We start from the raw sequence: 26,316 nt of genomic DNA on the forward strand, positions 1-26,316 counted from the left end.
GTGCAGGGATTGGCATCTAAGCCTACATATGCTTGGCGCAGCTAAACAAATCATAGCACTATACTGGAAGAAGGCTGAAACGCCTCCAGTGGATATCTGGTTCACTTGCCTGTGGCATACTATGGCAATGGAGTTACTCACGGCGCACTTGCAACTCCGAGATACCAACTTTACTAAACTCTGGCAACCGTTGATATACTATTTCTGCAAACTAGATCATGCCTGTCTTCAGCTTCCGAAGCTCTGGGCTCTACGCCTATTTGAGTTTGACCTACTCTCCTCTGATGCGGATAGACTCTGAGGGCCCAATTGAGATGCTGACTAATCTCACTATGCGGGGTTAACTTTGCACAAAATTATGTTCCTCTCTCTCCATGTCCCTTTCCAAATCCAGGGGATCAGTTTCTAGCTGCTCCATCAGGCCTCCACACTACACAGCCCCCCCCCATCAGTTGCAACCCCTCATCATCCAACCACTCTCTACAAGTTGGGTAGCCCTGCCCTCTCCTCGAGCAATACGTTCGGTCCATGCTGGCTTTGTGACACACGGCAATCTTGATTACTACACCTATACTCGCCAACCTTGTGGGATGCTGAATGTTGTTGTCCTCCTCCTCTTCCTCTTTGACATTCTCCTGCTCTCTTCTTTGTCTTTTTCTCCTTCTTTCTTTTTCCTGATGATCTTGATAGCTGTATTATTTTTTATTTGACTTGCATTCTCAATAAACAGATTTGAAACAAAAGTCTGTATTATACATCAAATGAGTTTGAAACAAAAAATGTAGCAACCTAGAAGGGAAAATGAAATTATTTTGATTAATATACAGTTCAGTAGCAATATGAGAAATTACAAAAACAGTTTAATTTACACACAAAACTACTTAAAAAAAAGGTAATATGATGTCCAGAAATGAAATAAAAAAACAATAACTTAAACATATACAATGGTGGGTAGTTTCAGCGATCAGTTTGATCTGTTTTTTGGTTATAACACTGACCCAAGGCGTGTCCTTGATGCATTCTCTAGGATTTGTAAATCATTCAAGGGACAGTTAAATATTCCAGCCAGCTACTGGCCAACAAAAACCAGCAAAGTGGTTTGACAAAGTTCTCATGCCCATTCTGCTCTTAAGCATGATCTCAAGAGCCGCCCGAGGAACCAGATAGAGTTAAGGAGTTGTAGAACTCTCTATAAGGGAGCCATTATCAGAAGGAAAAGGACTGGAAGAGAGGAAGCTCGGGCTCAACTGGTTAGAGCCTCGTCCAATAATAATGTAACACAATTTTGGAAAAATGTTGATGCACCTTTCTTTGCACCAAGCCCTTGATGGGGTATTGTGGCTAACATTACTGAAAATGTCTAGGTCGAGTATCACTCTAAGCTATATGACTACTGTCAAGATCTAATTACACTTCGGCTGAAACCAGTGCCACTTCTGATCTAGTCATTGCAGTGGGGGAAGTTATTTAGGCATTTAAAAGATGTCCTTCTAACAAGGCTCCTGGACCAGACAGGGTTCATGTTGACCTTGTAAAGGACAACCCCTCTCTGGGCCCCATTGTTGGTGAATGTATTAAGGAGTGCCATTTCAGCTGCACCCCCTTCCCCCCATCCTCCTGTTCGAGGGCTACCATCGTTCCTATTTTTAAGAAGGGCGATAGAGGTGATCCGCACTGCTATCACCCTGTATCCCTCGTCGACCCTACTACAAAAATCCGGGGCCGTGTTCTTTTAGACCATCTTGAAGACTGGGCAGCTGATAATTCTATCTTTGCACCGGTGCAATATGGTTTCAGGCGGAGCCTTGGAACAACTGAACGATGCCCGAATCTCCACCTACTAGTGAACAAGTAAGTAACAGTCAGGGGATATTGTCTCTTCCTGAAACTCATGGTCCTAAGCGCTGCTTTTGACAATGTTGTAAGGAGTAGGTTGTGGACTTAGTTACTGGAAAAGGGGGCAGACCCACATATTGTCCATTTACTGTTGGAACTGCACTCAGATGTGGGAGGGTTGTGTACGGGGCTAATGGTGAATGTATTCCCTATATTAAGATCAGGAAGGGTGTCAAGCAAAGGTGTATTCTGGCACCTTTCCTTTTTAGCCTTTATATTAATGATCTTGAGCACTTCCTGATTAAAGCGGCAGAAGATCCCCGAGGGTTGGGAGCCGACATCTTCCGGTTCTTATGTATGCAGATGACTGCATACTAATGGAACACACTGGGAGGGGCCATCAGAAACTTTTAAATAATTTTGTTCACTTTATGGCTGATTGAGGCCTCTCCACTAACAAAGTCCAATGCCATGGTATGCGGCCGCCCCAGAAGTAGATAAGTACCATTCTAGATAGGTGAAACACCGCTTAAATGTGTTCCCACATTTACTTATCTGGGGCTCCCTTTTGGTAAAAAATCTACCTGGGGTCATCTTAAGGCTGTGAGGGGCATACATTGTAAACAAGCAACAACTTAATTGTTCAAAATTGCATCTAAACTGGGCAATATACCCTTGGAGGCTGCTATATAAAGCCAGACCAGTAACTATTTCAACATATGGTGCAGGAGTCTGGTGACATATGGGCTGTATGCAATTGCAGATCAGTGAGAATAAATTCCGTAGGAAACTGCTGTCACTGTCAAGAAGTGTCCCTGCGTATATAGACCATGAAGAGGTAGGCCTCCAGTACATGAGAGACATTGTGAAAACTGCACCTGTAAGCTTTCAGTTTAGAGCAGGCCAGAGGCTGCACTGACCCAGTCGTTGTTACATGATTGCTTGGGACTATCGGGGTGCATGGAAGTAAATGGCGTATGTAGTTTAAGAGTACTTTACAAGCAATCGACACATAGGAGCTCTTTACTAATCCAGAGCACATAAACTCCTCCAATAAGATTATCATCAGAAAGGAGCTTCACACGCATCTAGTGATCAAAAGAGTGGGCTCTGAATTCAATAAGCAAATGGTGGCATCCCTTCTTCCTCTGTGCACTTCTCCTAACAGCGAGCCGTATTTGTTAAGGGGGCCTAGACACCATAGAAATCTCTTGATTAGGTTTAGGCTTGGTCTGGCTTATTTCTTGGTGGCCTATTCAGCTAAGGAATACAATGTAAAAAATATGGTACATTGCCCCTGAGATTCTAGTACACCGCAATTCACTCGGTTGTGGTTCGCTGGGCAGGCTTTCACTAAGTATCAGGCCCAAGTCCTCCTCTACTAACGTTTGTATTCTGGTGGGGTTTGCTGTTGAGAATTCAATTGAAAGAAGAGAGTGAAGGCTGCTATAAACATGGGAAAACACCTTAAAGCTGCCAATCCTACTGGAAGTTTGGACTCTGCCTCCACAAAAAACACACGCTGCACAAGCGAAATCTACGTCTGTGAGATCAGATGGAAGTTTTCAGTTTCACCAGGGGTCAGGGATGGCTAAAGGCCAACTAAGTTCAGAAGGAGATCTGACTACTGCCTATAAGGAAGGAGAATTGAGGGCTGTAGGTGTCCATCAGGAGCTGGGGGCAGAAGGTGTTATGCCAGTAGTGAACACCCCCACAGGCCTGGAAGCTCGGAAACATGATAACAAGAGCAACAGTATGAATAAGAATAATGAGAACAATGAGAAAAATGAATCACTGATAGGTGCTAATATGAAGCAAATTAAAATGAGAGGTAGGGTCACTTAGGGTCATCTCAGCCCTCTGATATTTGTGCACCAGCAGATTTGCAGGCCCTAGCAGTAGTCTCATCCTCCGAGTCATCTGAGTCGAAGGCCATAGATTATCAGGTATCCCAGTCTTTAAGCTTGGATCCTAGCTCTGCAGTAAACTCTTAATTGCAGTTCCAGAATGTAGTACCATCTCCGTCTCAGGAGACGTAGCACTAAAATGCCCAGAAGGATATAAGGGTCTTAGAACATTGTGATATCAAGACAATGCTTAATGTCATCTTGGATGACAGCCAAGACCTCAATGCTTCTCAGGCAATGGAAATCTCAGCCCTGCATCAGAGGCTACACAAAATTGAAGAAGCTATGATGCACATTCCAGAAAGGCTGCGGGAAGCCGATTCCAGAATATCAAAATTAGAGGATAAGATCAACTCAATGCAGGAGGGGGTCGTCCAGTTCAAAAAGCAAAAATCTTTGCTAATATATAAAACAGAAGAGTTAGAAAACTACTCACAGCGCTCTAATCTTCAGATAGTTGGAGTTCCGGAGGGTTGTAAGGGCCCTCATGTACTTCAATGGGTGGACTCTCTTATTAAGACTCATGTCCTGCTGGAGGCGATTTGACCATTACACGGGCACATCGGGGCCCGGCAAAGCAGATTCCAAATTTGAAACTGCCACGCAATATATTGGTGAATTTCACCATCTATCATGTTAAAGAGCCCATATTAGCCAAGGCCATTGAGAAGAAACTGTTTTCAACGGCAGACATACCTCATTGTCGTATATTGCCTGACATGTCGGCAGCAGCAGCCAGCCGCCAAAAAGATTTTGTAAAAATTGTATTATTCGTTTAAAGCACAGGGTGCTCAAGCAATAATTTCGCAAATATCAAAGTTAAAGGTTTTGGTCAAAGGGCAGTTTCATATGTTTACTAATTTAACAGAGGCTCAGGAACTCCTGCTCCAGATTACTAATTGAGCATAAACACGATCTGTGGATTGTTTACTATTCTGAGTGTTGAATACGGCCAATGATGTCAATGATGTTGTCAGGGTATGTTTTGAACTATGAGGTTGAGAACCATTAAGGCTTAAGCGGGCTTTCAACGTGGCATTGAAGGTTGGGGAGGGTGGGTGGCGTGTCCACTACGGTGCAACAACATGGCACCCTGGGAGGGTTATTGCTGCAGTGAGACGGGTAATGTGGGTGATTCTCCTCCTCATGGGTTAGGAGCTTTTTGGGGTGGAGTGGGAGGCACTTGGGGAGAATCCATGGGCGCCGGGAGCATGTATGTCAAAAATGAGCATAATCATATTAGATCATGAATTTTCAGCAACATTTACGTGGGAAAGTTACTAATAAAAAAAGATATATAGGTGATGGGTCTTAAAGCCAGATTTATTTCCTGCAATGTCAATGGTGTGTCAAATAAGCGAAGCATGGGATTAATTAGATGGTTGACCTATTTTTCTCCAGAAGTTTTGTTTCTACAGGAACCCCATCTTAAAAGCAATTCTCCAAAACTTTTTTATCCCATAGTATTACTCAAAGGTCTATTTTGTCTCAGCTGGATTGGCTGTAAGGGGAGTTGCAGTCAGTAGAGGATAGGACTGGTTGGTCTCTCAATTTATTAGAGATCCCCAGGGAAGGCGGATTTGTCTGAAAGTCAGTGAAAATGGAAATTCATTCAATACGGTCAACTATTACGTCCCAGTATTTGAAATCTTAGTATGGGATACATCTAATTAAACTAAAAAACAATGAAAGCCCAAAACTAAAGAAAGACTTTCAACTAATAGATCCGTGAAGCAGGGATCATTTGGGAATGTCAATGTACACTTGCTTCTCGCACCGCTTTCATACAGCTTCCTGTATTGATTATTTTTTAATTTCCCATTCACTTAAATGGGTACGCTTAGAAATTTGGGCTTACTCATTTTCTCATCACTCTTTGGCCGCCATTAGTGTGGAGTTTGATATAGTCAGAGGGGGAAGGTCCAGGTGGCAGTTGGATCAGAACCTTCTTACCAACCAAGATTAGATAAAGGATATGAAAACGTTCATTCAAGATTTTTTCCATCAGAATATGGGTACAGCATCACTGTGTTTGGTCTAGGGAGCCTTTAAGGCTACTGCGTAGGGGCAGATGATTACTGATACGGATCAGAAATCTAAAATTTGAGTGGAGGGGATAGTTGAGCTTCATTCTGCAGTAGATACAGTCCTTCAGGCAAGGAATAGCTCTCAGACTCAACAATTCCCCATAGAGAACCAACTGGGTAAAGCCAAGCACAATTTGAGAGAAGTTTTTTTATCTTGGAGGAAATAAGTAGTTCGAGGGCTTTTCGGCAGCAGGTATATGAGGAGAGTCAGATGATTGGAAAATTCCTTGCATGGTCAATTCGGATTAAGCGTTATGCTGCATTTCTTGGTGAGCTACAGAAGCCAGTGACTGAAGAAGTGGATTCGGATAGGGCCAAAGTTTTCCAAGTTGTTTTGCAGCACTACAAGATTTTGTATGAAAGTAAATATACAATCCGGCAGGCCAGTATATCCCAATATGTTCTGTCTATCAGGTTGCCGCAGCTGGCAAACTCCCAGGTAGAAAGAATGGTCTCTAACTTATCCGCATTAGAGATTCAGGAAGCTTTTGCCACAATGCCCAGGTGGGAAGGCTTGTGGCAATTATGGTTTTCCGGCAGAGTTTTTTTTCAAAGCATTTGCAAGTGAGCTTACACCCTTTTTGAAGGAGTTGTTTAATTTTGTTAGGGAGGGTGGGGAGGTTTTCCGGTCCTTTAAGGAGTCTATGGTTTGTTTAAAAAAAAAAATAAGAACCGAAGAGATCTTAACTCATATCGACCAATTAGCTTGTTGAATGCAGATTATAAATCGTTAATAAAAATATGGGCAGTTCGCATTACTCCGGCAGCCCAGGCTGTAATACATGATGATCAGACCAGGTTTGTGGCTGATCGGGTGATGTCAGCTAATAAGGGCTTTTTAATACATGCACTGGACTACTTTGCGTTTAACCAGACTCCTGCAGCTGTAATAATGGTCGATGCAGAGAAAGCATTTGACCTGGTTAACTGAGATGTGCTTTTTTAACAGCCTGGCAAGATTTGGTTTTCCTGCCCAGTTCATGCAATGTTACAGAATCTGTATCAAGGGGCACAAGCGAAGGGGCTTGCGGATCGCAGTCTTGCAGGGTTAGTAAATATAAACATGGGAATCCCTCTGTCTCCAATCTAATTTAATTTCTTTATAGAGCCCCTGGCAGTGTGGATCCAGGAGAATGAGGGGATTGCGATCCCTGTAGGGATATATGGGGATGGCCAAATAAAAAATGTTTGCGGACAATACAATTTTTTATCTTAGGCACTATGCCAGAGAAGCAGATCCTTCAAAAGGTACTAGATGATATGGGGTAGTATAAAATTCTTGAGGTATATAAAATGAACCAAAATAAAACTGAACTGCTTTCTTCCATCACTGTAGTTAGCAATCTCCCTCCTTCTCTTCAGCAGCAGGCCTGCTCTCAAAGCCTGATGTGCTATCTGGAGATCTTTGTAAAGAATTGCTACTCCCAGCTTTATCAATTAAATTATGTGGCTATGATGAAAAAGATTAAGGAATTGTTTTTAAATGTCCATTTTACCTCTTCTGGTTATTTCTTTTTTCAAATGTTCCTATAAAAGGTAATGAGCTATTTTATAGAATTGGAGACACTTTTTAGGCACTTTGTGTGGAATAAGAAGGCTTCCAGGGTAAAAATCTGTGTACTCCAACTTGATACCAGTCAGCGGGGCTGGCACTATCTTAGTTGCAGACATATCATGAAGCATCTTTCTTAGATGCACTAGTAGGAGCCATTGAGGGTAAGAGAACAGTCGATCTTTTTTTATAGACAAAATGATCCAGGAAGAGGGATCCCAGCTCTTGTTTTTATTAAGACAGCTAAACTCCCAAAGAAAATGAGGTTGAACAGGAGTCTGGCGCCCGACTTCAAGCTTTTTATCTATCTAAGTGCATTGCAAGATGCTCTGAGCAACTTACATCGCAGGAGTGTAAATATGGCAGCCTGATACCACATAGTCAGTTGAGATTTTAGACTGCTAGTGGTTTTAAAGAACTAGGACATTTCTTGTTGAGGGGTAGATGTATTTCATGGCATTAAATGAATGGGAGATGTGGCGATTGATGCAAGTTGTTTTTTTCTGGGGTTTCAGCAGATTACTCTCTTTTTAAAGGGTCACTGCCCAGAGTCCAGGTTAAACTCCCTCCCCGTTATATGTGCACTTTTAAGGTCAAAGCTCAGGGGGATTGGAAACTGGTATAGATTACTATGGGATCAGGGGGACGGTCAGCAGGTGAACAGTTTTTTTTAGATATAATCAGTCTGTCCTCATAATGCACTTTCTCGGAGGTAGAAAGGCTGTCTATCTCGCTATCAGCCCATAAGCCTTTAAGGGCAGGATATTTTAAGAGGCTGTCCCTTCATGCTCGCTGGATGGCTTATTATGCCTCCGTGCCTCTCCACAGAATGTACAGGGCAGTGGAGGATCACTGCTTTTGCTATCAGCTAAAGGGGATGGAAGGCTGGTTGCATATTTTTTACACCACCCAAATGGTGGCACAGTTTAGTTAAACTGTGCTTTTTATTCTGAGTTTCGGTCTCCAGATTAAGATCGATCCGGAGGCTTTTGTGGCACTTTTTGGGTTTGTCAGGGCTCTGGGATTGGCAAGTGGGGTCAGGTGTTTCTAGCAATTGCTTTTCTAATTCCTCGCTCACTTATTCAACAGAACTGGAAAACCTCTAGAATATCAACATACCAAAAGTGGTATAATTAAATGATCAGGACACAAAAGTTTGATGAGGTGTGTGCAAGATGGGCAGGGGGTGTTAAGAGCTTTAATGCCTCATGGCAGTGTATGGATGCAATAGAAAAGTTGTCCCCTGATGCAGTTGCAGTGCAAGTGTAAAGCCTGTTTTGGGGGTTTTTTGATGAGGGATTGAGGTCATTTTATTGTTGGGGTGGAAAATTAGTAAGGCACGATGGCACGTTCTTTCTGATGGCTGCCACTATGATTGTACTATATAAATTGTCTTTCCATTGTATGAATAAGTCATGTGGAGGTGGAGATGAACAAGTTACTTACCTTTGGTAATGCATTTTCTGGTGGATACAGTATCTGCCTATGGATTCCTCACCTTTTGAATTACCCCTGCGCCAGCATTCCGCTGAATCTTTTTTCCTCGCTCTCCCACGTCGACGAGGACATCACAATGACACGGCTCCGCTCGCGACTCCGTCTGACGTCATCGGAGCCACAAATAGACCTCGTCGGCGTGCTGACATCAGTTCCACCCATTTTTTCTGTGCCTCTAAGGCGAACGGGTGGACCGACATCCTAATTGAAGTATACATAGCATACAATATAAACATAAATACACACAGTATAAAGAATCATAGGACAAGCAAAACAAACTAGGCATTTCCTATGAACGAAACAAGGCATTTAAAATACACAGGAAAACAACCATGTTAAATAATTCATAAAACCTTTGGTATACGAAGGTGGACAACGGGGAGGCGGGTGGGTAAGTGAGGAATCCACAGGCAGATACTGTATCCACCAGAAAAAGCGTTAGCGAAGGTAAGTAACTTGTTCTTCTGATGGATACATCTGCCTGTGGGTTCCTCACCTTTTGAATTAAATCCCACAGCAGTCCCACACCCGGAGGAGGGTGTCCACCAACCTATGCCAAAAAATACTGAAGCACAGAGCGTGCAAAATGGCCGTCCCTCCTAACCTCAGAATCCAAGAAGTAATGCTTCGCAAAGGTGTGGAGGAAGGCCCAAGTAGCTGCCTTACAAATATCAACAACAGGAACACCACTAGACAGAGCAGAAGAAGAAGACTTAGCTCTGGTGGAATGAGCTCTGATACCTTCAGGCGGTTCCTTCTTGGCCAAGGCGTAGCAGATCTTGATGCAAAAGATGATTCCCCTGGAGAGAGTCTGCTTGTGCACAGCCTTGCCTTTCATTCGCCCAACGTAGCCCACAAAGAGCCGATCGTCCAGCCTCAGATCCTTGGTTCTGTCCAGATAGAAACTGACAGCCCTCTTAGGATCCAAGCGATGAAGTCACTCCTCCTCCTTGGAAGGGTGAGGAGGAGAATAGAAGGTAGGTAAAGTAATGGATTGCCAAAGATGGAAAGGAGTAACCATCTTAGGCAGGAAAGCAGCCCTGATCCTGAGAACCAACTTTTCTGCATGAATGGTCTAAAACAGAGGTTTGGAACTAAGAGCCTGAAGCTCACTTACCCTCCTAGCCGAGGTAATAGCGATCAGAAAGACCGTTTTGAAAGAAAGAAGCCTCAACGGACAACTATGAAGAGGCTCAAAAGGAGAGCCCATCAAGAATGTAAGAACAAGATTTAAATCCCACTGAGGCATAATGAAAGGAGTGGGAGGAAACCTATTAGTAAGGCCCTTAATGAACCTCATAACAATGGGGGACTTAAACAAAGATGGCTGGTCCGTCAAACATAGAAAATCCGACAAAGCCGACAAATATCCCTTTACTGTAGACACAGCACAACCCTGCTGGGCCAAAGAAAGGGAAAACTCTAGAATGTTAGACAAACGGGCTTTCAAAGGATCAATGGACCTCTCTCCATACCATTTAACAAAGTTGGACCACCTAGAGGAATAAACAGATTTGGTGGAGTGTCTCCTGGATCTCAAAATAACATCCACCACATCCGGTGGGAGAGAGAAAGAACTCAAGTTGCCCCATTCAATCTCCAGGCATGAAGGTGCAAGCTCTGGAGCTGGGGGTGTAGAACCTGCACCCTGCGACTGCGTGAGGAGGACTGCCCTGAGAGGGAGACGGAGCGGAGGGTGCGATGAGAGGTGAAGTAGATCGCTATGGCACACCCTTCTTTGCCAATCCGGAGCGATCAATATGACTTGGGCTTGGTCCTGGCAAATTTTCCTCAGCACTTGAGGAATCAAGGGTATGGGAGGAAACGCGTAAAGGAGCTGTGAACTCCAATCCAACTGAAACGCATCCCCCAAAGCTCCCTGCACCGGAAACTGGAGACTGCTGAACGACGGGCAGTGCGCGTACTCGTGAGTGGCAAAGAGGTCCAACCAAGGAAATCCCCACATCTTGAAGACAAGATGGACTACCTCTGGATGAAGCTGCAACTCGTGATCGGCCGAGTAATGCCGAATGAGACTGTCCGCACGTATATTCAGCACACCGGCCAGATGATTTGCAAACGCACAAATCTGACGGCCCTGAGACCAGGACCAGAGTTGAAAAGCCTCTCTGCAGAGACAATACGACCCTACACCTCCCTGTTTGTTGATGTACCACATTGCGGTAGCGTTGTCCGTCAGGACCTGAACTGACTGACCGGGAAGGGACGGAAGGAAGGCCTTTAGTGCCAAATGAATAGCCCGCAATTCCAGAAGGTTGATATGAAGCAACCTTTCCTCTGGAGACCAAAGATCTTTGATCTCCAGATCCCCCTGATGAGCACCCCACCCTAGAGTGGAGGCATCCGTGATCACTTTGGCCACCGGTGGAGGAAGCTGAAAGGGTTTCTCTTGAGACAAGTTGCCCTGTACACTCCACCAAGACAGATCCGCTGCAGTTTCTATGGAGATCCTGACTGACTCCCTGAGATCCTCGTTGTGCTGATACCACTGCCTGCGGAGACACCACTGGAGCGCCCTCATGTGCCAGCGTTCATGGTTGACCAACAGAATGCAGGAAGCGAACAGAGCGAGCAGGCGTAGGACCTTCAGGGCTGGATCAACCGCTCCATCCTGAAACAAGGGAATCATTTCCTGAATGTCGAGAATCCTCTGCGGAGGTGGAAATGCTCGACACACTGTAGTATCCAGTACTGCCCCTATGAACAGGTTGCGCTGTGAGGGCACCAGGTGAGACTTGGGTACATTTATCGAGAAACCTAAAACGTACAACAGCAGCGCTGTTACCTGCAGATGATGAAGCACCATCTCTGGTGACTTTGCTTTGCGCAGCCACTCGTTCAGGTAAGGGAAAACAGGAATTCCCGACTTTCTGAGATGAGCTGCTACCACCGCCATCACCTTTGAGAAGACTCGAGGTGCGGAAGTAAGTCCAAACGGGAGGACCGCAAACTGGTAGTGTTGGGACCATACCGTGAAACGGAGATACTTCCGATACGACTTCAGGATGGGGATGTGAAAATACGCATCCTGCAAATTTATCAATACCATCCAGTCTTCTTGCTGCAACGCCAAAAGAACCTGAGCTAGGATTAACAGCTTGAATTTCTCCTGCCTGAAGTAAAAATTCAAAACCCTGAGGTCTAGAATAGGCCTTAACCTGCCGTCCTTCTTGGGGATCAGGAAATACCGGGAATAGCATCCCTGACCCCTTTCCCGCTCCGGAACCACCTCTATCGCATCTTTTTGCAATAACACAAGAACTTCTTGCTGTAGAAGCAACAAATGGTCCTCTGAACACCCGCCCTGGCGAAGAGGGTGAGGAGGAGGAAACTCCTGGAAGGGAGGGGCGTACCCATTTTCCACAAGATTCAAAACCCAAAGGTCTGATGTTATAGATTTTCAATATTGTAGAAAATGGGACACCCGACCCCCTGCAGGACCAACATGCTCCAAGATGGGGGATCTAGGGCTGCTTTCCAGAGACACCAGTGGCAGGGGCAGAAGAGGAAGGGGAGGAGGAACAGGAGAGTTGAGGGCCTGCACCCCTCAAACGACCTCTGTTCTTCCCTCTGTAAGTTTTGTACTGGAGGTTCTGCTGCTGTAACTGAGGTTGCTGATGGCCTCGAAAGGAAGACATCCTGCCAAAGCCACGATACTTTTCAAAACCAAATCCTCTAGATTGGGATTGGAGTCCTAAAGATTTAGCCGTGGCTCTACTGTCCTTTAATCTCTGCAGCGCAGAATCAACCTTTTCCCCAAAAAACATTGACCCATCAAAGGGAAGATCCAGAAGAGTATTCTGAACATCAGGAGAGAAACCTGAAGACCTAAGCCAGGAATGCCTTCTTGTAGCAACAGCAGAGCCCATCACTCTTGCCATTGAATCAGCAGTGTCCAATCCAGACTGTATAACCTGACGGGCTGCTGCCTGGTTATCCGCCACAATCTCCTGAAAAGGTATCCAATCATTTTCTGGCAACTTTGGAATTAATTGCTTTGCAGAGTCCATCAAGGCATGGATATATGGATATATCTCCCCAACAAGCAGGTTGCATTGGTGGATTTCAAAACCATACTTGAAGAGGAGAAAACCTTTTTAGCAGACTGTTCTAACTTTTTTGAATCCCTGTCACCAGGAGTCTTGGGAAAAGAACCTGTCGATTGCTTCGAAAAAGAAGCCTGCAACACCAAGCTTTCAGGAGAAGGATGACTCGAAAGAAATGCAGGATCATTTGGAGCAGGCCTGTACCTTCTTGCTATGGACCCTGAAACTGCAGGTGCAGAAAGAGGCTTCCTCCACAGCTCCAAAATAGGCTCAGTTAAAGCCTCATTAAATGGCAAAAGAGGCTCAACCACAAAGGAAGGAGAATGTAAAACCTCTGTTAGAATATTCAGCCTAGAATCAGTAATGGGAAGCTGAAGATCTTAAAGTTCAGCAGCCTTTCTAATAACCGCATGATAAGGCGTAACATCCTGCAAGGGTAAAGATTTTGGTGATGAAAGCTCCCATTCCGGGGAAGTATCCAATCCACTTGCCTTCTGAAGGCCTCACCTTCCTCAGCCTCATCCTGCTGATACTCCTCTTCTTCAAGAAGCCTTTGCGCCTCTCTCCTAGACCTCATCTTCGGGACAGGATTGGGCGTTGACGGAGCCACACGTGGCCCCGTTGAACCAGGCACCGGCATCGAAGGCACAGCTTCCGACGCGGGCAACGGCGCCGACCGAAGCCAAGAAGAAGAGCGACCTCCAGATGGAGCCGGAGACTGAGAGACCGGCATCGAGAATCTCGGAGCCGGAAAGTGCCAGGACGAAACCGTCGGCATAAAAGGCATGAATGGTGCCTGGGCATAATGTTGAAGAACGCCCAAATTGAATGCAAGCGGACCCACGGGGCCCGAAGGTGCACCTGTAGAGTAGGCTGCCTTGGCAAAATGCCATACATCGCGTTAAGGGACTGAGATGGATCCGTAGTAGGCACAGAAAAGGATGGGAATGGAGCCGTATCCTGATCCTCACAAGGCCGTGTATGCGCCGGTGACGTCGGGCCTAAGACTGGAGAAGTCGCTGGTACAGGCTTAACTCCTTCCATGCTCATGACGAGTTGAGCTCATCATGAGTCACAGTGGAGCTGTGCTCATGACGAGCTGAGCTCGTCATAACGGCCGCGGCCCGCCCACGCGCGATAAATTCCCCGCCTGTGCGGGAGAATTGATCAGTGGGCGGGGTCGTGACGAGCTCAGCTCATCATGAGCACAGCTCCACTGTGAGTCATGACGTGCTGAGCTCGTCACGAGCACAGTGGCGCCGCGGACCCACCCCCCGCACCGTGGGGGAATTACCCCCGCAGCAAAGGTGTTGATAGAAACCCTCGGCGCCGGCGAAGAGCTCGGCCCAGGAGTATCCTTCGGCGTCGGTGAATGCGCCGGAGAACCTGTCGGCGTCGGAGAACGTGCCGGAGTCGCTGGAGGAGAAGGAGAAGGTGATGGAGGAATGACATCTCTAGTACGATGACTCGCAGCCGGTGAGGGTGATCTCGAAGTTCACCCTTCAACAAATGCCGTCGAGAACTATTCCTCCTCTTCTTCTTGTGCTTCTTCGACTTCAAAGCATGCGAAGTCGATAATTTCAACCTTTTCCGACCTCTTTTCTCCTTCCTTGCCTTCGCCATGAACAACTTGGCCTCACGCTCCTTCAAGGCCTTTGGGTTCATCTTCCAACAGCTGGTACAACCATCGACGTCATGGTCTGACGAGAGGCACCACAAACAGTCGTCGTTGTGGTCTGTGATCGACATATGACCCCCGCATTCTCTACAAGGTTTAAACCCTGACTTCTTAGATGCCGTCCACACTGCCACTCCAAAGGAAACAGCAGAAACAAAGTTACTATCAAAATGTTAATGGAGAGTCCCAGAAAACCGTTACGGGTCGTCGACGCGGAAAAAAGGGAACTGACGTCAGCACTGCGACGAGGTCTATTTGTGGCTCCGATGACGTCAGACGGAGTCCCGAGCGAAGCCGGTCATTGTGACGTCCTCATTGACGCTAGGAAAAAAGATTCCGTGGAATGCTGGCCCAGGGGTAATTCAAAAAGTGAGGAATCCACAGGCAGATGTATCCATCAGAAATAATAGGACACCAAGGCACTTTACTGTTAAATATAATGTATCGTGTGTATTTTGTCTTTTAATGGATTGGCTGTCCGTGAACCTGTGATTGATTTACTATTTATTTTTAATATATTCTTCTGACAATATGAATAGTTATTTGTATTTTATTTCTATGTCATTTTTTTTTAGGTAATTGATCTCGGATTCTATGAAAATATTTATTTAAAAAATGGCATCATGGTAGTTGTAGTCATTTCAATTATACATTAACAACACTTGCAACATTGTAAGCTAAAAGTTCCTGGTAACAACATGCTGTAAAAATGAACAGACATTTACATTAGAAAACACATATTTAAATGTTGTTGTTAGGTGAAAAAACAATTACAAGCACCATAACATCATGTGAAATGTGTAGGAGTAGGATCTGCTTCACATGTTTACCCCCACTTTTTGATGGTGTTTCACTGTTTTTCGACTTTAGTCTGGCTGGGATCCTGCTATTCAGGGCCCTAGCCTAGCTGCTTCCTGTCTAAATTGATTGCATGTACTTTAGGTACACCACAGATTGGATCCTGAGGTACCCTTGTGATTCCCTAGTATATGGTATACTATGTACCCAGGGCATAGGTACCCCAGAGGCCTACCAGGGGCTGAAGCATGTATTATGCCACCCCTGGAAAGCCACACAAAATGACACCACAGGTCTGCTACTGCAGCCTGAGTGAGGTGGTGCATGCACCCCTTACTGAGGTATAGGTTCACTGTAACTCACCTATCACTGCACATACAAACCTGTCAGTCACTCCTATGGCAGGCCTTAACAATCCTGAAGGCAGAGTACTTGGTAATATGTGAGAGAGTGCCCAGGCATAATCTGAGCCCCTCTGCAGCCTTCGGAATCTCTTCTCCGGGGTTGTCAGCGGTGCAGCCTGACCATATACTCTTTAGTGCATTATAACCAAACGGTAAATGCTAACTTTGGACTGGCTGCACGAAAACATGTAGTGTTTGGAGTCAAACACCTTGGAATCATACCCCCACACCAGTAACTGGTGTGGGAGTCTGATCCCACCCTTCTAGAGGGATAGACATGGCAGCACTGGTATACCCGGTAGAAATCTAATAGAGCCCTGGCATCACAAAATGGATGCCTCTGCCACAGACACGGATCTGGCCTACTGCAGCTGACCAAAACTCCGGCAGGGGAGGCCTGGACAATAGGTTTCCTGTCACAGGGAGGTGTAACCACCTCCCAGACAGGCTGATGTGTATTGGGGCTGGGTGGGAGCACTCTCAGAGTGCTTTGAAGTCCTGCACTGGGGGCACATTTGGTGTCCCTGTGCATAGTCCAGCTCAAACCAGTTCAGGGCCTTCCAGCCCCTGCTCTGGCATGAAACTGGACAAAAGAAATGGGTGTAGCTCCCCCTCTTTCCAAACCCTCCCAAAGTGGGTCCCCAGAGCTAGTCCAACCCCTTCCTTAGGTATAAGTAAGGAACCTCTGTAACCAGAACTTTAGATATCCCTGGCCGACACTCTGAAGCTGAATCCTGGAACTTCGACGCTCTACTCAAGACTAGAGGACTGATGAAATCTCCCTTGGCGTCAAGGAGTGAATCCCCTGCTTGGCAGGCACCAATGAAGCAATTTGCCGGTCTGCATTTCCGAAGCTCCCGCCGGACACCGAAGTATTTGCAGCCTAGGAAGAGGATTTCCAGACATCTCATAGGCCGACCCAAGTCCCCAGCAAAGCTGAGACCTGCAGCCCCCGTGAGTAGCGTGGAACCGGAACTCCTGGTCACTGGGCACTTTTGCAAGTCCATTGACTTCTTGACGTCTCTTGAAGTCGTGCTTGGGGTTACCTGTAGCCCCCACCTCGAGCAGCAGATCCACCGAAGATTGTTAGCCTAGCTATCCCGAGTGACCCGTGAGCCGCCATTTTGTGTTTCCTCTCGAGGTCCCTTCGCGATCCCTGGTCCGTTGACTCGTGGGTCCCTGAGGGGGTAACTTTGCTTTTCCTTGGGCTTCCCTGGTTGCTCCAGATGTGCCCTGACTCCCAATCAAGTGCTGAGTCCCACAGACCTTGCTGGTCTGCGCCGAAGCATCTTTCTCGTTTCTGCGTAGGTTACTGTGCCCAAGGCTTGTTGTGTCCAATCCGGGCACCGATGCTGCAGCACTCGACATCCTTCGTGGAACAGCTCGAATCCAACTCCATGTTGTCCTCAACGCCTCCTGGTCCTCGTGGCTGAAGAGTCAAGCTTCACCTTCTTCACCTGAAATCACCCGACATCGGTGGGCATCTGCCTATCGCCTTCCTGGTCACTGGCTAGTGACCCAGACTCTGTCCCCTCTGCTTTCAGGTTCTTCTCATCTTCGATCCAGGCTTGGATCTCTTTGGACACTTCTCATCTTCCCGGCAGCAGCCCTTCTTTGCCAACTCCCATTGAAATTGACGACGCGGCGCGACCCGACACCATTTGACAACTATGCACCCGGCTTCCCTGGGTGAGGTAACACGAGTACTCCGGTGCTCCCGTGGGTTTTGGCCCTAGAACTTCCTAAGTCCCAAAGGGTTTGGTCCTAGTTCGATTCTAAGTGTCCCTAATCTTTAAAAATCTAACCGCGACTTTCCCCATAGAAGCTAACGGGAGCTCGCGTCTGTGTTCTCACACTGCACACGGCCCCCATGGGTCCACTGTGTCACTACCTTGGGTGGTTCCTTGGGGTCCTAGCGATTCTACAGGCTCTAGGCCTTGTGTCTAGTCAAGTCGTGGTTCTTATACCACCATTTTAGTATATGTTTTTTCTCATCCCTAGTGCCTGACGTGTATTTGTGCTTATCACTGTCATATTTTGAAGTGTAACTTATGTGTTTTGACCTCTAGCCTCATCAAGAGAATAGGAGGGTGTTTTTAGAAATAAATACATATATTTTATATATATACCTGGTGTGGTTGTCTTTCATTTAGCCATTCAAGAGATTATAGACTGGTAAAAAAAACCTGCTTTACATTACTTCAAGACTTAGCTTGAAGGCTGCTCTCCATAGCTACCACTAGGATAGCTTTCAATAAAGGTTGTATTTAACCTATAACCAATAAGGGGTTGTTTGGACTGGTACAAGGTGCCCACTATAACTAGTGGACAGCATATACCAGGCCAACTTCTCACACAATGTAATGGGGATTGACACTTGTAATTGTAAATACAACTAACTACATTACAACAAATAAACTTACACGGCTAAAGCCCCAAAAATATCATGAAGGAAACCACACATATTAAGAACTAGTAAATCAAGAGAAACCACTAATACTACATATTTTATAACTAAAACAAAATAAATATTTATATATATATATACATATATATATAGGTTTATATGTTTAAATAAAGGTGTGAAACACATTAGCAACACCTAAATTAAAAGCAAAAACGAAAATTAGATTAGGTTTAGTGACACATTTGAAAGTTTAACTTACCAGTTTCAACTCCACCAGGGATTCCTGTCAAGCCTTCAGCTTGTAGGATCTGCATGACCATCTCCTCCCAGGGAAATAGTTGTAAGAAGTGGCTGGGAGACCCACCACCAGTCCACTGGGTCTCCAGGCGACACTTGGAGGACAGGAAATACACTCTCCCCCTCAGGTCATTGCACCGCTTCCTAATTTCCTCCTGTGTGTGCAGGTTGCTTGGAGAGCATTCACTCTGTCAACTATTCTGGCCCACATTTGCCTTTTCTGAGATATAGTTGTATTTTGTACTTAGGCTCCAAACAACTGTGGCTGTGCTTTTCTAACTTCATCCACCATGACTGACAATTCTCCCTCAGTAAAACGTGGATTTCTCCTCCCTGCTATTATCTAAAAATGTACTTAAATATAGAGAAAGCAAAAAAAAACACCTGACTTCACTGAAAAAAGTTCTTCACAATGTTCTGATGGCAAAGGATCATGGTATGAAATGAAGTGTCTCATAGTGATGTATGCAGATGAAAACAATTACACAAAACTCATCAGGTGTGTGATGCTAGCAATCCATCCAAAAGCTACAGGAATAGTACAATTTTGAACACATCCCACAACAGAATCATTTAGTTGGCAATCCACCGCTAGGACAACACCATCATAATTGTGAAATCTAAATATACTCGGCGCAATTCCGCCACCCTGACGGCAACGAAGTGATGTTAGCCAGCAGAGGAGTCCGCCGCTTCGACAGCGGTGAGCCATTTACGCAACGGAAAGCACTCTGCAGACGCGGGAGGGGGATCAGCCAGTCCACATCTAAATACAGTGGGTGGAAATCCATCAGCTTGATGGAGTACTTGTAAACTCTGCCATGGATGGATGAAGGGAGTCCCGCCAAGTTTTAAATCAGGCCCAGAGTGTCTAGTAGACAAAATCAGACATCACACTTTTGAGCCTTGTTCTGAAAGCCAGTGATAACTTCTCTTCGTCTGTCTTTTCTGTTAATGTTGTGGGGTCTAATACTGTGCACTCTCTCCAGTGCCAGCAGCAGGTCAAAAGTTATTTCAGTACTTTTCAGAGTGAAGCGAGTTAAAAAGTCAAACACATTATCTATTTCACGGTTCTCTGGTATGCTTGAAAAGCAGAGATTATCTTCTGTGTTTCTATCTTGCAGTTCAACAGTCTTTTTTCTGTGCCGCATTCACTCAATCCCGGAGCCCACCCATTCGCCACAGATGCACCATAGTAAATTCTATGAAAATACTTAAACTGGATTAGGTGAAAGTGCATGGATATAGCCAACATCCTAGAGGCCATTTTAGCCTCAACCAATTCCTCATCGTCAAGGGTCTCTAGATCCTCCCCCTACCTCATCCTCAGGTTCCGCAGGAGGTCCGGCATGTTTGCAACGAAAGATTATTTTAACCATGAAATACCCTCCTGCCCAGCTCATCTGTTTCCAACTTACAATCTAGCTTGTTAAACTCTGGGAGGGCCCCTAGTCTCTCTTTGTAGCCCTCTAGAGTGTGACATAGCTGAAGGTATCGACAGAACGGTGAGGAGTGCAGCTGGAATTCAGTCACCGGGTCCTGAAATGACAGCATGCGTCCCTCCCTTCCTACATATCCCAGCGTAGAAATGGCAATGAGGTCCCAAGAACGAAACCAAGAAAGGCCTGCTGTCTCCGACAACCATGTTCCGTTCCAGAGAAGAGTTGCCCCCGTGAGAGTACCATACCACTTCATATGGCTGAGGGCTGCGTAACTGCAAAGGAAAGGGACCTGTGTGGCAGGCAGCAGGGATTGGGGGGGGAGTGCCCTACTATACAGCAAAGGAAGAAAGGCCTAGGGGTGCAAGAGGTCCCACTCCAACCTGTGAGAGGGGCGCCTTAGCCATTCTTATAGTCTTTGGGGCCTTGAATAGTCTGTATGGTCACACTTATACAAGTGTGATGGTTAGTAGTTGGTTGGTACTGTCATTGGGGTGCTGACAGGGGCAATAGGCGGTATAAGCTAAAACAGCCTACTGACGAGGGTCCTAGAACTCATTATTTTACAAATTAAGAACTGCTTTCTACTATAAAAGTATTTCTAAATGAGTCCTTGGTAAACTACTGTTCTTTATGGCCATGACATCTGAGGCTTTCTTGAGATTAGAAATGTTATGGGGGTAGATGGAGTACTAGGCTGTTGAGATTGAGTTTGGGAGTAAATTGGATTGTTGTGGATTGTCAGAAGAAAGATGGACCAGAGGTGGTTGGTAGGGGCCATGTGGTTATGAAAGGCAGATAATACAATGCTCCGTTCTGTGGATGCTCTGCATGTTTTTTGTTGCGTACTTTGGATGCAACCATGGTCCATTCTTTATTCATGAGGTTGGGAGCTAGAGTTATTCAAGTATTGGTGGTGTAAAAGTGCTTGAGGGTGAGTGGTTTCTATCTATTTGAACAAGTCACCAATTTAGGGACTGCAGCAGAAGCCTTCCGAACAAGGATAGGAAGAGATACGATTGAGCAGATGGTGGTAAAAGCTATTTGAAGAGCTATTTGAGAAGAGGGAGGCAATTTCAATAGGTGAGCAGTGTTCACCTTTACTTTATAAGGTTGCATTCTGGCATGACATGAGAACTGGGCAGGTCCTCTGAGATTTGGATCTGTGGCCATTGAAGGGTTAAGTGGTCTGGGACTCAAGTATAGTGATACAGGTATGGCATGAAGCTTGTAATGTCCATGAAAGAAGTTGTGTTGGCCTGCCCAGAGAGAGAGTGTTGTGGCCGAAACTCCTCAGGGTTGTACGTTGCTTAGATGGTCCACCTCTCGACACCACCATGGTCTGAACGTTAGTACACAGACTCCATGGAGTGGTCAAGCGGGGGAAGGGAAGGAAGGGGACAGCGGGGAGGGAGACCTGTGAAAAGAACAAGACAGGTAAAAACACCACGATTACCCACAGCTTCTTTCCTATTCTATGTTAACGGTAATTGAAACGTAAGACCCCCTATGGGCAATACCTGTAAGGAAAGAAAGTCTTTGCTTCTGCTCTGAGTATCGCCTAGGCTGTTTAGAAGTACCAGCTTGACCTAAAGAGCAACGTAACAATTAATAGACATCACAGGCTTAACATCACTTAAGCAGAAGGTCACCCTATGAGAACAGAACCACGTACCATTTAGTCAATCCAGCCTTGTTGAGACAGGGGTGTGGAAGAGCCAACCTCCAGCTCACTCTCTATACCCCTGCTTTTTTGATACACAAAGAGACATACATGAATAATGAGTCGTATTGATAATTCCCCCCAACTCAAATCAGGAACCAAGGATTGGTCCTCTGTTGCAATACGTCTTGCACAGAGGTATTCTTAAAATCCCATCACGGGTTGATTCACCTGCACCAGGAGCGAGCTCCACAGACTCACAGTCTCACTCACTCTTGCACAGGATCACAAACACCAAGTACTTGTTCCTTGCTCCGGGCTTTTTCCCTGAAGGCACTGGAGGATATTGCCTTTTCCAAGAGCCAGTGCGTATTACCAAGGGCATTAAATGTACTGTTCCCCCGCATGAACCACTTGGTTCGCCACGTGGGAAACGGTTTCAGGACGTGCTGGCCAGGACCCCTAACGAATGTAAGAGTCACCGTACCCCACGCCTAGCGGGAAATTCCTGTCTTAGACTGCTGACAGGCCTTGAAACGAGCTACTCCGCAAGGAACCTAGATGTGTTCCACCAACGGAGCAACCCACCAAATGGCGAAGCGTATGTTTAGAATTGCCACCACAAGTAAAGAAAGAGCTACCAGCGTCAGTTCCAGGGACAAAAATAAGAAAAAGTATGGTGCCCGAAGCACCCCTATCAGCCTCCGTCTTCTGCTGCAGCTCCGGCAACGAGTAATCGGCGTCTCCCTCGGTTCCGGGCGCTCTGATGAGGAAACGCCTCATGTGCGCGCTGACGTCACAGGCGTCAGCGCCGCCGGGGCTCATGGGACGTGTAGTTTTGCCCTGTTACGGCCGCGTTGCAGCGCCGTAGATGCTTGGGCAGTGTTCTTCTTTATACCACTCCGGTGGGACGTAACAGAGAGAAAGTGCAATGTGGTGCAACTGTTGATGAGGATTGTGAAATGGGTAGTAATAAAACGGAGCTGGATCTGTTGCTTCTCGCTTTGGTGAGAACAATTTGTTGCATGTTTAAGGCTCGACTTTGGTGAAGATGGTGAAGTATGTCTTGTTTGTGGCTGCTAGAAGGGTATTGAGAGGTGCAAGGAAGGCACTGCAAATAAGCTGGCCAAGGAAATATACAGAGAGTTGGTGCAGTTCAGCTGCCTGAAGGTAGTTAAGGTAGTCATTTATGTGAAGAGGGTTTATGATAATCTAGACCTGTTTCATCAGGACAAAGTCAACTTGTTGTTTTGGGCGACAAAAGCAAAAGGAACAATTGATAGACGGAATGGTGAACAATGCAAACATTCACCCCCAGTCACAAAGATCTTGGTTTAATCCATCATTCTTTTGGTCACCACGCCACACCTGTTTGGACCCAGCCATATGCAAATCAGTCTAGACCCTGTTCCTTATGGGAACAGTCCAGCCCAAACTGCCAAGCCAGGTCCTCCCTGGACTGGAAACAAGCATCCTGGGACGGGTTTTGGGGCATCACCTCTCCTCAATTAGGCTAGCTTGAATCCAGTGGTGCAGTGGGGCACAGAAACATATCTGATGACGGTTATGGCAGTGAAGGACAAATTTGGAAGGACTAACAGAAAAGTAGTGAGTGGGTTGGGCACAAATTGACACTGGAATTGAATTAATTACATAATATTGATTAAAATTATTACAAATGTATTTAATAAAGCAATATGAAAAGCAATACATATGGATCAATTTTTGTCCTTTTACTTTGTTGCAACTCACCACCTGTTACAGAAGTAAGAAGCATGTTAGTCAAGCCGAACTTCGTAAAAATGTGTCCGACAACTGCTTATCAATCATTAGAATTCAATTAATAGTGAATATAACAACCTGGCAGCTTGACACAGCTCTGAAATATTACTGGTATTTAAGCAGTACCTCAGGGCATCTCTGCAACTAGATACTCCGTTGTTTATTGAAACTTGGTTTTAAAAGTATTTGTATTTCTATTAACACTTCTAGACAGCAACATACAAGGTGCAGGATGGCTTTCTATTTATCAGCAAAATAGAACAAAGAAGGGTGGAGAAGGGTTCTTTTGGAAGACTATTGGACCTCTGGAAACAGATATTCACAAAGGTAAATTTAGACCAAAAATCTAACTTTACTACTTTTCGGTATTCACAAAGTTACTACTAGTAAAGTTCGACTTTTGGTCTAAGTTTACCTTTGCGAATACCAAAAAGTAGTAAAGTTAGACTTTTGGTCTAAGTTTTCCTTTGTGAATACCGAAAAGTAGTAAAGTTAGACTTTTGGTCTAAATTTTGGTCTAAATGTTTCTTTTGTGAATACCAAAAAGTAGTAAACTTACACAAAAGTGTAAGTTTACCTTTCTGAATCGGATCCATTGTGCTTACCCCCCACCACTATATAAACTTATTACTAAATGACAGGTTCTTTCGAGGTCTATTGAAATGTTTTCAAGCCACAAATCATCAAACATCCATTAGACTTCTGATCCGTACTTCTCTTGTAGCTTCAACCACTATTTCTTCATAATAATTTACAATTTCACATGAAGAGGATTTATAATGTTCAAATTTGAATATCCGGGAGCAATCCATTGGCGTACTTTATCCCTATTGTCAAGAGGCAATTATCACACTGGAGTTTTAAAAAACGATCAAGACTCATCTCATCATGATTCTTTCATTCCTTACCACTTTCATATTTGAATAATAGAAATTCTCTTCATGTCAAAGGAAAAATTCTAAATTTGTTGAAGAAATAATAGTTGTCTTGCATAACAAAACTTGAGAATCTTAGGAGCTCTTGGCCCAGAGGAAGCAACACATATAATTGTACAGATTGTGAAACGCATGTTGGTGAGTTGTGGTTTCCTTTAAGACTACCTCAACACCTAGGGACTAATGACGAGTTTGGTGGTCTGACTGCCATATTAAAGTTGACCACAGGGCCTGCGGTGTGGCTGCGGCAGTCTTGTTGTGGTGAGTAATGGTTTTCCATAAATATCGATGCCTGTGTGTACATTTTGACTGCACATGTGTAGAATGTACACATATGCATGATACATGTGGAAAAATACCACCTACCCAGAGCCGGAGTCTGGCCCATATGTGGCCAGCCAAGGCAATAGGTATGTGGTACAAAATTGACTTACCTGTATTTCACCACAAACGGGTCGTATCGGGGTGAAGAGGGGGGCCTGGAGAAAGGGATCCACGTCAAACTGACGGGTAGAGCAGGAGAGGGGTGAGTATAACAATCCATCCATCTCATAATATGGCGGTCGGACTGCCAAGCTTGCGGCGATCGGATCGCATACCGCAGGTACAGCGGTTCACGGACCACCAAACTTGTAGTAATAAACACTGGTTTGATCAAGGATAAGTAAGTCATCAGCATTTTGTACAATTTAAGTATGTTGCTGGTTTATTCAAGGGGTTAATGACTTGGCCCTTTGAAGGGCAGAATCAGTGTGGTGTAAAGTTTAAACAATAGAATGCATCCTTGCTTGAGCCCCTGTTGACATATATGCATAAAGAAAAGAACTACAAGTCAAGTTTAGGACTTTGGAGCCTTGGAAAATATTATGACATTGTTGAGTCTCTTTAAATTGGTTTTAGGGGCATGACCAAGATGGCGAAGGGGCTGGCCAAGATGGCGCAGTGAGCGGACATGTTTTGTGGTCGCTCCGCTCCGGCCCTACGCCACTGCAAGCAGCTTCGGCCTCACCACACCATGGAGAGCGAGATCGTGGCTGGGGGCACCGAGGGACCCCCGAGTCATCTCTGGCTGATGGCGACATCCTCAGCCCAGTTTGGAGCAGCCCTGTTGCTGTGGCCTGCCTGATCTGCAGAGCGAGGCTGCGCTGGGTGTGAAGGCACCACCTGCCAGTTCACCACAGAAAGGGAGCAGAGGGTCAGCGCAGCTCCTTGACTGTGGATCTCCTTGCCTGGTGAGGCTGCCTGCGGGTAAAGCCCCGTGGATACAGCCGTTGCTGCGGCCCACCTCTGGCTCTCTGGGGGGACCAGGCTCTGACTGCGTGCTGCACTTTGTGAATGGCTGATGCAGCAGTGAAGGGCGGGAGTGTCAGCCAAGTGAACCCGCCCTCCCACACAAACAGTGACTGTGCTGGGCGGCTGTCTTCCCTTCCCATCAGAGACATTGTCTGGACTGGGCCCCGGAGGCAAGGGCCAAACCTGGAAGAGATCTGGACCAGAGGGCAGCATTGGCCTGATTCATGCGAGCAGCATGAGAAGGCCAGATAAGAGGAGACCCAGCCACGAATGGTGAGTGCTATCGATGAGTAGCCAGGGAGTGGTCCGCAAACAGAGTGCTCAATCCTTGATCTGGGACATGTGAGTGCACAGACCTACCCACCCCTGAGAGGACAGTGTGGCTGGGGGAGCATATAATCCTAGATACAAACACCTCACTAGCATAGTTGCAGGCCCCAACCTCAGTTAAACAAGCTCCCGTCCGACCCAGAAAATACGGGAGGCTCGGCAACTGAGGGGGGGGGACCCACCTGAATCTGGAGTGCTGCCGCACGCGCCTCCTGCTGCCCTGCACCATCGCAGGGGGGTTCCCCCGCCTAGTACTGGGCCACTGGACAGACGGCTCGGCCTCACCTCAGTGTGCAACCTCCCAACACTTGCATAGCACACAGTGTACCCCTGGTCCTAGCTAA

General features: G+C 45.9%; 1 protein-coding gene across 1 annotated transcript in view; it reads left to right on the forward strand.

Moving 5' to 3' along the window:
* SIRAL2 (SIR2 antiphage like 2) overlaps window positions 1–26,316 on the forward strand; it is an 822,333-nt gene that overhangs the window by 741,447 nt on the left and 54,570 nt on the right. The window lies entirely within an intron of this gene.

The sequence above is a fragment of the Triturus cristatus genome, chromosome 7 (assembly GCF_964204655.1).
Source record: "Triturus cristatus chromosome 7, aTriCri1.1, whole genome shotgun sequence".
Taxonomy (NCBI): Eukaryota; Metazoa; Chordata; class Amphibia; order Caudata; family Salamandridae; genus Triturus; species Triturus cristatus.